This window comes from Macaca thibetana, chromosome 3 (genome assembly GCF_024542745.1).
Source record: "Macaca thibetana thibetana isolate TM-01 chromosome 3, ASM2454274v1, whole genome shotgun sequence".
Taxonomy (NCBI): Eukaryota; Metazoa; Chordata; class Mammalia; order Primates; family Cercopithecidae; genus Macaca; species Macaca thibetana.
In genome coordinates, this window is record NC_065580.1 from 128,154,180 (window position 1) to 128,169,332 (window position 15,153).

The window sequence follows — 15,153 nt, forward strand, 5'->3', positions numbered from 1 at the left end:
TGGGTAGCATCTCCATGCCACACTCCCTACTCTGGACCCAGCCGTGGCTCGCCAGATCTGCACCCTAGCCACAGTCCCGCTCCGGCCACACCTGGCTGATTTTTTTTTATGTTTAGTAAAGACGAGGTTTCACCACGTTTGCCAGGCTGGTCTCGAACTCCTGACCTCAAGTGATTTGTTCACCTCAGCCTCTCAAAGTGCTGGGATTACAGGTGTGAGCCACTGCACCTGGTCATAATATGAATATTTATTTATTTAGACAGAGTCTCTCCCTGTTGCACAGACTAGAGTGCAATGGCACGATCTTGGCTCACTGCAACCTCCGCCTTCCAGGTTCAAGTGATTCTCTTGCCTCAGCCTCCCAAGTAGCTGGGATTACAGGCGCACACCACCATGCCCAGCTAGTTTTTTGTATTTTTAGTAGAGATGGGGTTTCACCATGTTGGCCAGGCTTGTCTCGAACTCCTGACCTTAAGTGATCCACCCACGTTGGACTCCCAAAATGCTGGGATTACAGGCGTGAGCCACCGCACCCAGCCGTGAATATTTCTTTAATGTATGAACAGTTACGTAGATATTTGCTCTTAGAGTAACATAATAAAAGTAACAATTAGAGAAAACATTTGAAATGGGATAAAATTAATCAAAACCACATCTTTTCAATGGCTTGGCATAATTGCCATGCTTTTTGAAATGGCCAGATTACTAGCAAGAAGCAAAGACAAGATTTTGGCTTTGCTCAATCATTAAGTTATTGACCTTATGAGATCTAAAATCCTGGCTAAAGGATTTGAAAGGCGTATTCTTTAGGTGGCTTCCTAGGGTATCCAAGAAAATGCAAGAAGACTTTTGAAGTTAGGCAGGAGAATGCATTCGATACACATTGCTCTTCTCTGATTTGCTTTAACATTAAAAGATTGAAGATTGCAAATCTAATCTCTCTATGTAGAGTAAATTAGGAAAGGATTTATTTTTCATCCAGGGAAATAATTGTATAAAACTAATGGGAGTGTGGTGGCTCACATCCGTAATCCCAGCACTTTGGGAGGCCAAGGCGGGCAGATTACTTGAGGTCAGGAGTTTGAGACCAGCCTGACCAGCATGGTGAAACCCCATCTCTAGTAAAAATACAAAAAATTAACCAGGTGTGGTGGCGCATGCCTGTAGTCCCAGCTACCTGAGAGACTGAGGCAGGAGAACGGCTTGAATCTGGGAGGCGGAGTTTGCAGTGAGCCAAGATTACGCCATTGCACCCCAGGCTGGGTGACAGAGCAAGACTCTGTCTCCAAAAAAAAAATTAATTAATTAATTAATGGGTAACAGATACCGTTAGCTGCCAAAAAAATAGTATGACTAGATTCAGTAAGTATCTAGCCATGCAAATAACAGTCCATTAAGTTAAGACTCTAATATGTGTATGTGAACAGCATTTATGTGCAATGTGATGCACTTCTACTCAGCACCTTCTTTTGCCTGCTTGCAGAGGTATCAATTTCCCCTGAGTGATTCAGGGTGCGTACTGATAATTGAGAATGCTGTGTTCAGAGGGATTACTAGGAATATCATTAACACAATTTTTTCCATATTATAAAGAAATTTTATGAATCTTACTCTGCCTCACAAAGGCTTTTAGTAAAAGATTGTTTATTTACAGTGCTCGATTTGAATTCATGGGAAATTTCAATATTCCAGGTAAGTCAGAGACCCTTAAATGTCAACAAAATTCCATAATACATACTTGAATGAGATAAAGTCTTCTTAGCTAAGAATTTTATTTTATCCATAAATTTAGAGAAGAACAGAAAACCAGTACTTTGGGCCAAATAACAGTGTTTGACATGGAATTACCACCCAAGCAAGTGCTCTCCAACATCATCATTAAAATAGCAATAGCACCATGTGCTTTCCTAGAGACAGCTGGCCTGTTTTGCACTGATATAAAGTGGAGAAGGCGTTGAAATAATGAAGGGGGGTGATATACATTGAATAATCATATGAAATACAATTTTTAATAAAAAGAAGCATTTGAAGTTGTATAACTATAGATGAGACTATTAGTATGAGGTTATGATATTTTTACTTCTTTTTTTTTTTTTTTTTTGAGACTGAGTCTCACTCTGTCACCCAGGCTGGAGTGCAGTGGCACAATCTCTCGCTGCAACCTTGGCCACCCAGGTTCAAGAGATTCTCCTGACTCAGACTCCTGAGTAGCTGGGATGACAGGCACCTGCCACCGTGCCCAGCTAATTTTTGTAGTTTTTAGTAGAGACAGGGTTTCACCATCTTGGCCAAGCTGGTCTTAGAACTTCTGACCTCCTGATGCACCCACCTTGGCTTCCCAAAGTGCTGGGAATCCAGGTGTGAGCCACTGCGCCTGGGCAATATTTTTACCTCTATTGATAGGATAACTTCATTCACAATATTCTTATTTAAAATATTCCTTTTCTGTGGTATATTTGCTAGCTTTTGGTCAAACATTACCTGAGCTCACTAGAAATCAACAAAATGAATCTTTATTTTACCACAAGCATTTTATTTTTATTTATTTATTTATTTATTTATTTATTTATTTATTTATTTTTGAGATGAAGTCTTGTGTCGCCCAGGCTGGAGTGCAGTGGAGCAATTTCGGTTCACTGAAGCCTCCACTTACCGGGTTGCAGCCATTCTCCTGCCTCAACCTCCCGAGTAGCTGGGAATACCGGTGGTGCCACCACACCCAGCTAATTTTTGTATTTTTAGTAGAGACGAGGTTTCACATGTTGGCCAGGCTGGTCTCAAACTCCTGACCTCAGGTGATCCATCTGCCTCAGCCTCCCAAAGTGCTGGGATTACAGGCAAGAGCCACTGTGCCTGGCCAGAAGAATTTTGTTATTGATGCATATGCTTACTATGCTAAAAATACATTAGCTTTTTATGAAAAAAATCTTTCTTTCTTTCTTTTTCTTCCTTTTTTTTTTTTTTTTTTGAGACAGAGTCTCGCTCTGTCACCCAGGCTGGAGTGCAGTGGTGCAATTTTGGCTCACTGCAACCTCTGCCACCTGTGTTCAAGCGATTCTCCTGCCTCAGCCTCCCGAGTAGCTGGGACTACAGGCGCCTGCCATTGCGCCTGGCTAATTTTTGTATTTTTAATAGAGACAGGGTTTCACCGTGTTAGTCAGGATGGTCTCGATCTCCTGACTTCGTGATCCACCCACCTCGGCCTCTCAGAGTGCTGGGATTACAGGTATGAGCCACCGCGCCCGGCTCTTTCTTTTCTTTCTTTTCTCTCTTTTCTTTCTTTTCTCTCTCTTCTCTCTTTTCTCTCTTTCTCTCTTTCTTTTCTTTCTCACTGTGTTGCCAAGCCTGGAGTGCAGTGGTGTGATCTCGGCTCCCTGCAACCTCTGCCTCCTGGGTTCAAGCAATTCTCCTACTTCAGCCTCCCAAGTAGCTGGGACTTCAGGTGCTTGCCACCCACACCCAGCTGATTTTTTTTTTTTAACTAGAGATGGGGTTTCACTATGTTGGCCAGGCTCGTCTTGAATTCCTGACCTCATGATCTGCCTGCCTTGGCCTCCCAAAGTGCTGGGATTACAGGTGTGAGCCACCACACCCAGCCTATACTTTTCTTTCAGTGATATTTATTGCTGAGAAGTGTCCTGCCAGGAAACTGCTATAATTAATCAGCTCTACTTACATTACTAATAGTGAGTTGTTGATGTCTGAATAGGAAACAGGTGTGTCTTCTCTGCATCTCTTTTTAAATTTATTCACAGAAGAGGAGGATGCCGATAGAAGATGAAGAAAGATATGATCTTCCCCTTTCTTTGTCATCATGTGTGAAGTCAGAGAATAGGTAACATGGCACCCACCAGGTAGAGAATTCATCTGTATATTAAAAGATTAGGGTGCGATGGAAAGCTTCTTCACACACTATGTAATTGGCACACCTGTTCCAACAAATCCTCTGTGCCCTATGTAAATCAGACACCACCTCCTCAAGCACGTCTATAAAACCAAATGCAATTTGCCATGAATGAAGAGATCTGTTCGGAACCCTCTGCTTCTGCATGAGGGAACTCTTCTCTCTTGTTTATGAAATTTTCCCCCTTAAACTCACTCTTTGCATGTCTGTGTCCTTGATTTCCTTGACATGAGCAAGGAACATGGGGTATTACCCCAGACAAATGATGCTGCTTCACGGCCACAAATATAATTGAAATATATTTGTATTTTCAGCTTGTGTAGGCATTGGCAAGCCTTCTTCCAGAATGTAGTAGCAACTTATACTACTTGTTTATATGAGGGATTATTTATTATCTAATTATCCTTATTTTCTAAACCCTACAGTAAACACTCTGAAGACAGAGACCTTTAATTTCATTCACCACTATATTTGCAATTTTTCAATTAAGTACGTAAATTTGATTTGACTTTGAAGCATTTATTTATTTATTTATTTATTTATTTATTTAGAGACTGAGTCTTGCTCTGTCGCCCAGGCTGGAGTGCAGTGGTGCGATCTCGGCTCACTGCAAGCTCTGCCTTCCTGGTTCACGCCATTCTCCTGCCTCAGCCTCCCGAGTAGCTGGGACTACAGGCGCCTGCCACCGTGCCCTGCTAATTTTTTGCATTTTTAGTAGGGATGGAGTTTCACCTGTGTTAGCCAGGATAGTCTCGATCTCCTGACCTCATGATCCACCCGCCTCGGCCTCCCAAAGTGCTGGGATTACAGGCTTGAGCCACTGGGCCCAGCCTAAGCATTTATTTTTTTTAAAGAATAACTATCTGCCTGGCACAGTGGCTCATGCCTGTAATCCCAGCACTTTGGGAGACAGAGATGGGTGGATCATGAGTTCAGGAGTCCGAGACTAGTCTGGCCAATATGGTGAAACCCTGTCTCTCTAAAAGTACAAAAATTAGCCGGGTGTGGTGGTACGCACCTGTAGTCCCAGCTACTCAGGAGGCTAAGGCAGGAGAATCAGTTGAACCCGGGAGATAGAGGTTGCAGTCAGCTGAGATCGCACCACTGCACTCCAGCCTGAGCAACAGAGCAAGACTCTGGTCTCAAAATAAATAAATAAATAAAATGAAAATAAAAAATAACTGCAGTAAAGTTGATTCCTTTGCATGTCTCTGAACATGATTTTCTTTTCCACAGCTCTGTTTCTTTACATGTAGGATTTCTCTGCCAAAATTTTTTCATTCTTTTCTTAGCCATTCTCAGTCAGGATTATTTCTCTGACTGCACAGAAAGACTAACTGAGCAGGTGCAATTTCAGCAAAGTCTTGAAGAAGATAGTCCTCAGCTGACCAGGTAAACACTAAGCAACTGTAGATAATAATCTTTTAAAGGTGTATAATTTTTATTTTATATTGATTTACCAGGACAATCACCATTACAAAAAAATCAATTTAATTATACCAGGCATGGTGGCTCACACCTATAATCCCAGCACTTTGGAAGGCCGAGGTGGGTGGATCACTGAGGTCAGGAGTTTGAGACCAGGCTGGCCCACATGGTGAAACCCTGTCTCTACTAAAAATACACTCACACACACACACACACACACACACACACACACACAGCTGGGTGTGGTGGCAGGTGCCTGTAATGGCAGCTACTTGGGAGGCTGAGGCAGGAGAGTCATTTGAACTTGGGAGGTGGAGGTTGCAGTGAGCTGAGATCGCCCCATCACCCCCTGGGCGACAAAAAAAAAAATCAATCTAATTGCAATAGATCTAGAGATTTAACACACATCTAAATGTTAAATTGACACTACAATATAATATTTAAATCTGCAAAAAGACATTAGAACATGTGGTCAATAGTACCATGAGCTGCCATAGGCTTTTAGCAGATAATACAAATGAAAATCACCTCTTTATGCCCGTACAGGAGAAAAACATACTTATGCATCTCATATGTATGAGGAAAGAGAAAAAAGCAGAACTCAATATGCTAAAAAAGGTTGTTTATACCAGATATATACATTTTATTGATGGTTGTCCAATGTAATTTTTAAGTTTTCTGTATTAAATTTTACAAAATATATATAATCCTGTTGCTCACAAGTGAGGAGCAAAAGCTAAACTATTCAAATGGCCATAAGAAAGATTTTTTGGAAAATAATACATTGTTAAAAAGAAGCTGAAAGTGTAATAGTTGACCCCTTAGGAACCTTAAATATTACATTTAATTGTGCTTAGATGGCAAGAGTTGGAGTTTTGATAAAGTCGGCCAATTCAAAATCCTCCAGAGAGAAGTTACCAGGTATCAACATTTAAGGCAGATTTTATTCATTAAAAGCATCTTAAGAAGTAACGGAAACTGCAGAAATTAAGGAATTCAGGGCCGTGCGTGGTGGCTCATGCCTGTAATCCTAGTACTTCGGGAGGCCGAGGTGGGTGGATCACCTTAGGTCAGGGGTTCAAGACCAGCCTGGCCAATATGGTGAAACCCCATCTCTACTAAAAATACAAAAATTAGCCCGGTATGGTGGCGTGCACCTGTAGTCCCAGCTCCTCAGGAGGCTGAGACAGGAGAGTTGCTTAAACCCGGGAAGGAGAGGTTGCAGAGAGCCAAGATCATGCCACTGAACTCCAGCCTGGGTGACAGAGTGAGACTCCGTCTCAAAAATGATAATTAATTAATTAATTCAGGATTTCCACTAGTAATAAATTGTATTGAACATGTTGATTGTGTTGGCCATTTGAGAGCTGCCATTTATAACTGCTTCATAAGCCTGCTGAGTCACAGGGGCAGATAAGCAATCACTGTTGTTTACATGCTCCTTGTCAGGCAGCTTTTATTAGCATGCAAATACTATAATCTTCCCAACGAAGGACGCCAACATGCAAGATTTTACTTTGTGTCCAATAGGGGACAGCCTTGCTTGATTGCTTACAACCATCATGGTCATAAAGACAAAGTCCCAGTTCCCTGATACCTCTGCTTTCCAATCTGTGCATGAGACAGCCTTTGTGAGGTCCAGCATGGCCAGCTGTGCCTCTCCTTTCTGGTGGAAGTGTATTAAACACCTTTTAATTGCATTCACCTCCTTTTTATGTGTTAACATCCGGGCGAAATTCGTAAGGCCTGCTTTAGAAAAATCATGTTGCAGGCAGGGTGCAGTGGCTCACGCCTGTAATCCCAGCACTTTGGGAGGCTAAGGCGGGTGGATCACGAGGTCAGGAGTTCAAGACCAGCCTGGCCAACACGATGAAACCCCGTCTCTATTAAAATACAAAAAATTAGCCAGGTGTGGTGGCAGATGCCTGTAGTTCCAGCTACTCAGAAGGCTGAGGCAAGAGAATTGTTTGAACCTGGGAGGCGGAGGTTGCAGTGAGCTGAGATTGCACCAGTGCACTCCAGTCTGGGTGACAGAGCAAGACTCAGTCTCAGAAAAAAAAGAAAAATCATGTTGCTGTGCTTTGTTATCAGAAATAATATGGGGGTGGAAGCACAAAGCAAAAGTAACCAAAACATGGATAGTACTAATTCGTATTTGAAAGTATATTTGTGAAATATACTTTTACAGAAGTATCTTTGCTAGGATGTCAAGGAAGAGATCACTAAACATCAACTCCAACATATTCACATAAGTTTAACAATTTAGAGATGGTTGATACTTTTCATTCTAGATTATTTCTACTTTCAGTAAAGCAAGTATTGATTGTAATACAGAAGCACTGGGAAATTAACACAAATATAACTAATGTCTGAGTCCTGAAGAACTTCCTCTGGAGCCTCAGTAAATTTACTTAATCTAAATGGGCCCTTGTGCTGAGGTGATTACCTTTATCTTGTCTCCTGCTAAATCACGGAGGTTAGGGTAGTTCCTTCAGACCCCCAGTAAACTTGTTTGTGGAGGCCTGGCGGGGGTTTCTTCAGACCCCCAAAATCTTGTTTAATTCTACACAGGTCCTGTTAAGAATTCCTTCGTTATTTTGTCATGCTGTAAGGCCCAGGAAAGGCCTAGGCAAAACTCTTGGTGGGCTTTTGTTACATTCCAGGCTTTGTGTAAGGGCACTGTTTTTTGTTTTTTGTGTTTTTTTTGGGGGGGGGCACTGGGGGTGCCGAGGTTCACTCTTGTTGCCCAGGCTGGAGTGTAGTGGTGTGATCTTGGCTTACTGCAACCTCTGCTTCCCAGGATCAAGTGATTCTCCTGCCTCAGCCTCCCGAGTAGCTGGGACTGCAGGCATGCACCACCATGCCTGGCTAATTTTGTAGTTTTAGTAGAGATGGGGTTTCTCCATGGTGGTGAGGCTGGTCTCGAACTCCCAACCTCAGGTGATCCACCTGCCTCGGTCTCCCAAAGTGCTGGGATTACAGGTGTGAGCCACCATGACCAGCCAGGGCACTGTTTTTTAATATTTAACTTAACCTCTCAGTCGGTACTGAAATAGTTGTTTTGGAGGCCTGCATTAGTAAGACCTGGCCTGCCACAATCCCTACTGTCAATTTGTGCATGATTTCTGTCTTGTGTATTTATCACAAGAATTGGAGGGAGATGAGGGGGGTCATAATCATTCTGGCTACTTCCTGCTGAGAGGGGGTCATTGTTATGGGGCACTGAATGCAGTGCTGGAGTGGAGGAAGTCAATATGTTTCCTATAGCACTCTCTGTTTTGGGGGCTTAGAGGCAGCACCTCCTAAAACATAATAGTATGCAACAGAAACACATATAAATAGGTAGCTGCTCTTTTCTTCTGAAGTTTAAGTCATCTAGTCTTTAGTTCACAGGGCCTTAAGAAAGCACAGCTTGGGTTTTAGTGATTTCCTATGAGGAAAAATGGGGAAATAGAAAAATATAAAGGAAAAAATTAAAAACATTATTTTGGAGACTCATAGTCAGAAAAATTAGAATTTAATCCAAACTGTAGAAAATAATAAAATTTGAAAAATTTAGGTAACACTAGAATTTAATCACAGGTGTACTATTGTTTTTGAAACATAACTTCTTTCTCTGCAGTTTCTTAGTTTTACTAAAAGATAAATCGTGGTAGGTAGGACTGGTTTGCTTTATTATACTTGGCCTAATTATTTGTATACAGTGCAGCAAGAATAATTATTTTTCACATAGGCCTTTTAAATTGGCTTTGATGGAACCTTGTTCCATAGAAGGAATCTGAGATAAGACCTCATTCCTGTAATCCCAGCACTTTGGGAGGCTGAGGCAGGTGGATCACAAGGTCAAAAGATCAAGACCATCCTGGCTAACATAATGAAACCCTGTCTCTACTAAAAATACAAAAAATTAGCCAGGTGTGGTGGCATGCACCTGTAGTCCCAGCTACTCAGGAGGCTGAGACAGGAGAATTGCTTGAACCCAGAAGGCGGAGGTTGCAGTGAGCTGAGATTGCACCACTGCACTCCAGCCTGGGCAATAGAGCAAGATTCCATCTCAAAAAAACAAAACAAAGCAAAGAAAACCCACTAAACCCAACCATGGATTTGTACCATCAAATACTTATGAGTTGGGTGAATTATTCTTCTCTTGAGATTCCAAGATAACTTTGGGTTCCTGACCTGTTAGAAAGTGACATTCTTTACTTATCACAGATCAGAAACCCTGTACAGGAACTGTGTACACAAAATATGAGGCCAGTTTTGCAGAGGTTTTATTGATTCCATAAGTCAAGTTTGATTCCTTAAAGGAGAGCACACCATTCTAGTCAAAGCCTTGGTAAAATAACCAGGTTTGCCAATTGTGTCCTGTTACAAAAGAGAACTAGTTCTTATTGTACTTATGCAAATAACTATATTGCCATAAATTAAGAATACTCATAAATAGTTTCCAAGTTCTGGAAAAATCATGTAGAGAGAAACAAATATGCTCCAAATTTTGTTCATAAGGCGTATACTTAATTGTTAAAAGCTGTTAATAGCTCAAAAGAAAAGTTTCCTTGGTTCTGAAAAACAAAACAAAGGATTAGCAGCAATTTAAGCAAAAAGTCAATAAGATCAGTTTCCTGTTGGTTTATGTATTTAATTCCTGTTCTGCTTGACATTAATGAACATTTTAGCACTTCAAGAGTCCTAAACATTTTTCCTTTATTCTTATGTCACAATCTCCAAAGTGATCAGAAACCTGCATTCAAGAGCACCGTTTAGAGCTTTACAGATGATTATAAAACCACCATCTAAAGAGGACCAAAACAAGAAAACAATTGTTTATGAAAGACAAAAAGTTTTAGGCTAGCCATAGTTAAAAACACAATTGGCAACGAAAATTATTACCTCTATGGCACACAATAATTTAATGTAACAATTATAATTATTACTGATAACGTACACTAAGATAGAATTATAGAAGTTTCATATGATTTTGGAACAATAACATATTTATACAAATATAGCCCAAAGAAAGCCAAGCCCCATTTTATATTTGGCAATGCTTCCTGTATGATTTTTGGTACCAAATGAGCCAAATTTTACCTTTACATTGTTAAGCCCATTTCTTAATAAAACCTTGTAGACATATTCACCCATTTTTTTTTAAAAAACAGAGTCTTGCTCTGTCACCCAGGATGGAGTGCAGTGGCATGATCTTGGCTCACTGCAGCCTCCGCCTCCTGGGTTCAAGCAATTCTCCTGCCTCAGCCTCCCAAGTAGCTGAGAGTACAGATGTGTGCCACCATGCCTGGCTAATTTTTTGTATTTATAGTAGAGATGGGGTTTTGCCATGCTGGCCAGGCTGGTCTCAAACTCCTGACCTCATGATCTACCCACCTTGGCATCCTAAAGTGCTGGGATTACAGGTATGAGCCACTGCACTGGACCCACTAACCTGCTCTTTAACAAAAATTGTAAAGGGTTATAAAAGGTCTATAAAAATGTTATCTCATAAACATTAAAATTGGGTAAATATGGCTGGGCATGGTGGCTCGTGCCTGTAATCCCAGCACTTTGGGAGGCCGAGGCAGACGGATCATGAGGTCAGGAGCTCAAGACCAGCCTGGGCAACAGAGCGAGACTCCATCTCCAGAAAAAAAAAAAAGCCAGTTAGTGCTGTAAGAGAAACCCACTGTGCTTTTATTTTAATGCTCAATTTACAGAAAAACTGGACGATACCTCTTTAACTTTAGTCAGTATGTTTACATACAGAATTTCCTTTACAATCACCCTTCCACAACTTGCTTAAATCTTTGTCTTTATCTTATCCAACTTAAAACAATTCTTTAACCTTTTAATCTAGTCAAATATCCACATTCTCATGCCTCCTTATAATTTATTTTACCAAAAGTATATTTTATTTATCTTACATTGCATATAAACTGTTCCTTCAATAGTCATACATACATGTTACAATGTTAACTCATAGCAAGCTTTACTTTTGGTGAAAACCCAGGTTAGTTTGGGATTTTAATTGTGTACTAGATGTGGAGCCTAGGACCTAGACAGAAGTGCAGATAAGGTCTGACTTATTCCAGCACCTAACTCCATATATCCCAGACCTTACCTAGCTGTAAAGCAGGCAAGTTGTACAGCTAAGAGTCATAGTGGCATTTTATAAAGTATTTAGGAGGCCTAATTACCTTTAAATTGTATGACTTTCTTGCATAAATTTCCCTTTATGAATTCTTTCACTGCTTATGCAGACAAGCTATGGCATGCCTTGACTTTCTGACTTGTCCTAAACATTCCTTTTTTTTTAAACAACCAGTTATTTTACTTTAGGACAAGAATTTACCATACGAGATCATTTCTTACATAAAATCTCGGTTATTTAATACCTTTTTGCATAGCTAGTGGCATGGCTAATTTCATACATCCCCAGGCCTTATCTAGAATTTAACACTCCAAAATAAGTTGAACAATTTTTAAGTCAAAAAAGTAGTGTATGACCTAAAGCATTTAGCAAATGTAATATTTGATCAGCATAATATAGGCCAAATGTTTACATTTTTGAAAATATTTATATTTTACCAATAATCTTTAAAACTATCTTTATTTTTATAACTTTCTTTATATCTCCCTTATTTCCTGGTTTATTTTACTTTGTTTTATATATAACCTTTAAGTAAGCTTTGAATTAGATGAAAATTGGTTACCCTTCAAAAAGGACATAATTTCTAGAAAGAATGTTTTCCTACAATATATTTTTATTGGAAAATATCCAAATAATGAAATAACTGTTGTTTAATTTAACTTTAGATTCTAAATTATGACAAAGTTGTTTATGAGTATTTATCCCATTACATTTATCTAGTGATTTATTTTAATCATTTACCTAGATTATTTATGAAAACTGTGAAAGTCATTATTTAAAGTTATGAAACTGCCATTGCAAAATTATAACAGACAGTGAAAATAATCTGACCTAAGTGACTCCATCTTGCTTCTAACTTCTAGGCTATTCTTGTTCATTGACTTAGTTTATAGTTTAGCTTTGAAACAAAGATGATAATAGTCCTTTCCCAGAACAAACTTCCTTCATGACTATGGACTAGATTGCCTAAGGTCACAAAATTAGAAGTGAGGGTATTTTACTGAATTATTCAAGATGTAGCGATCTTCATTAAACAAATATTAATTTTTTTTTTATTAAGAGTTACACAGCAAAGATAATTCTGTTTTGGGCTGAGTTATAGTTTTGTAACCTCTATGCCAAATTTTGACACCTTATAGTATTTGGCAGAGATAAGTATAAAATTGCTATATCAATAAATGCAGGCAAAAATGTATGCTGGCAACTCTTAAGACATTTCTAATATTACTTTACCAATAATTTTTAAAGCTAGCTTATTTATTAAATATTTCACTAAGCCATATAAACTTAAAAAAGCATTTGACTAGTTTTTTCTTTTTTCTGTTAAAGTATTTAAGTGCTGGCTGGGCGCAGTGGCTCATGCCTGTAATCCCAGCACTTTGGCAGACCAAGGTGCGCGGATCACAAGGTAAAGAGTTTGAGACCAGCCTGGCCAATATGGTGAAACCCTGTCTCTATTAAAAATATAAAAATTAGCCAGGCATGGTATTGGGTGCCTATAGTCCCAGCTACCTGGGAGGCTGAGGCAGGAGAATTTCTTGAACCCGGGAGGTGGAGGTTGCAGTGAACCGAGATTATGCCACTGCACTCCAGCCTGGGTGGCAGAGCAAGACTCCATCTCAAAAAAAAAAAAAAAAAAAAGCAGCATTTAAGTGCTTTTTAGAATTTTTTTTTTATTATTATACTTTAAGTTCTAGGGTACATGTGCACAATGTGCAGGTTTGTTACATATATATACATGTGCCATGTTGGTGTGCTGCACCCATTAACTCATCAGTTACATTAGGTGTATCTCCTAATGCTATGCCTCCCACCTCCCCCAACCTCACGACAGCCCCAGTGTGTGATGTTCCCCTTCCTGTGTCCATGTGTTCTCATTGTTCAGTTCCCACCTATGAGTGAGAACATGTGGTGTTTGGTTTTTTTGTCCCTGCAATAGTTTGCTGAGAATGATGGTTTCCAGCTTCATCCATGTCCCTACAAAGGACATGAACTCATCCTTTTTTATGGCTGCATAGTATTCCATGGTGTATATATGCCACATTTTCTTAATCCAGTCTATCATTGATGGACATTTGGGTTGGTTCCAAGTCTTTGCTATTGTGAATAGTGTCACAATAAACATATGTGTGCAGGTGTCTTTATAGCAGCATGATTTATAATCCTTTGGGTATATACTCAGTAATGGGATGGCTGGGTCAAATGGTATTTCCAGTTCTAGATCCCTGAGAAATCACCACACTGTCTTCCACAATGGTTGAACTAGTTTACAGTTCCACCAACAGTGTAAAAGTGTTCCTATTTCTCCACATCCTCTCCAGCACCTGTTGTTTCCTGACTTTTTAATGATCACCATTCTAACTGGTGTGAGATGGTATCTCATTGTGGTTTTGATTTGCATTTCTCTGATGGCCAGTGATGATGAGCATTTTTCCATGTGTCTGCTGGCTGCATAAATGTCTTCTTTTGAGAAGTGTCTGTTCATATCCTTTGCCTGCTTTTTGATGAGGTTGTTTTTTTCTTGTAAATTTGTTTGGGTTCTTTGTAGATTCTGGATATTAGCCCTTTATCAGATGAGTAGATTGCAAAAATTTTGTCCCATTCTGTAGGTTGCCTGTTCACTCTGATGGTAGTTTCTTTTGCTGTGCAGAAGCTCTTTAGTTTAATTAGATCCCATTTGTCAATTTTGGCTTTTGTTCCCATTGCTTTTGGTGTTTTAGACATGAAGTCCTTGCCCATGACTATGTCCTGTATGGTATTGCCTAGAGACAGGGATGCCCTCTCTCACCACTCCTATTCAACATAGTGTTGGAAGTTCTGGCCAGGGAAATCAGGCAGGAGAAAGAAATAAAAGAAATTCAATTAGGAAAAGAGGAAGTCAAATTGTCCCTGTCTGCAGATGACAAGATTGTATATTTAGAAAACCCCATTGTCTCAGCCCAAAATCTCCTTAAGCTGATAAGCAACTTCAGCAAAGTCTCAGGATACAAAATCAATGTGCAAAAATCACAAGCATTCTTATACACCAATAACAGACAAACAGAGAGCCAAATCATGAGTGAACTCTCATTCACAATTGCTTCAAAGAGAATAAAATACCTAGGAATCCATCTTACAAGGGATGTGAAGGACCTCTTCAAGGAGAACTACAAGCCACTGCTCAATGAAATAAAAGAGGACACAAACAAATGGAAAAACATTCCATGCTCATGGATAGGAAGAATCACTATTGTGAAAATGGGCATACTGCCCAAGGTAATTTATAGATTCAATGCCATCACCATCAAGCTACCAATGACTTTCTTCACAGAATTGGAAAAAACTGCTTTAAAGTTCATATGGAACCAAAAAAGACCCCGCATTGCCAAGACAATCCTAAGTCAAAAGAACAAAGCTGGAGGCATCACGCTACCTGACTTCAAACTATACTACAAGGCTACAGTAACCACAACAGCATGGTACTGGTACCAAAACAGAGATATAGACCAATGGAACAGAACAGAGTCCTTAGAAATAAGACCACACATCTACAACCATCTGATCTTTGACAAACCTGACAAAAACAAGAATTGGGGAAAGGATTCCCTATTTAATAAACAGTACTGGGAAAACTGGCTAGCCATATGTAGAAAGCTGAAACTGGATCCCTACATTATACCTTATACAACATTAATTCAAA

General features: G+C 39.8%; 1 protein-coding gene across 1 annotated transcript in view; it reads right to left on the minus strand.

Moving 5' to 3' along the window:
* Window positions 1–15,153, minus strand: part of LOC126950211 (zinc finger protein 680) — a 473,756-nt gene that overhangs the window by 239,665 nt on the left and 218,938 nt on the right. The gene's annotated exons all lie outside the window — the stretch shown is intronic.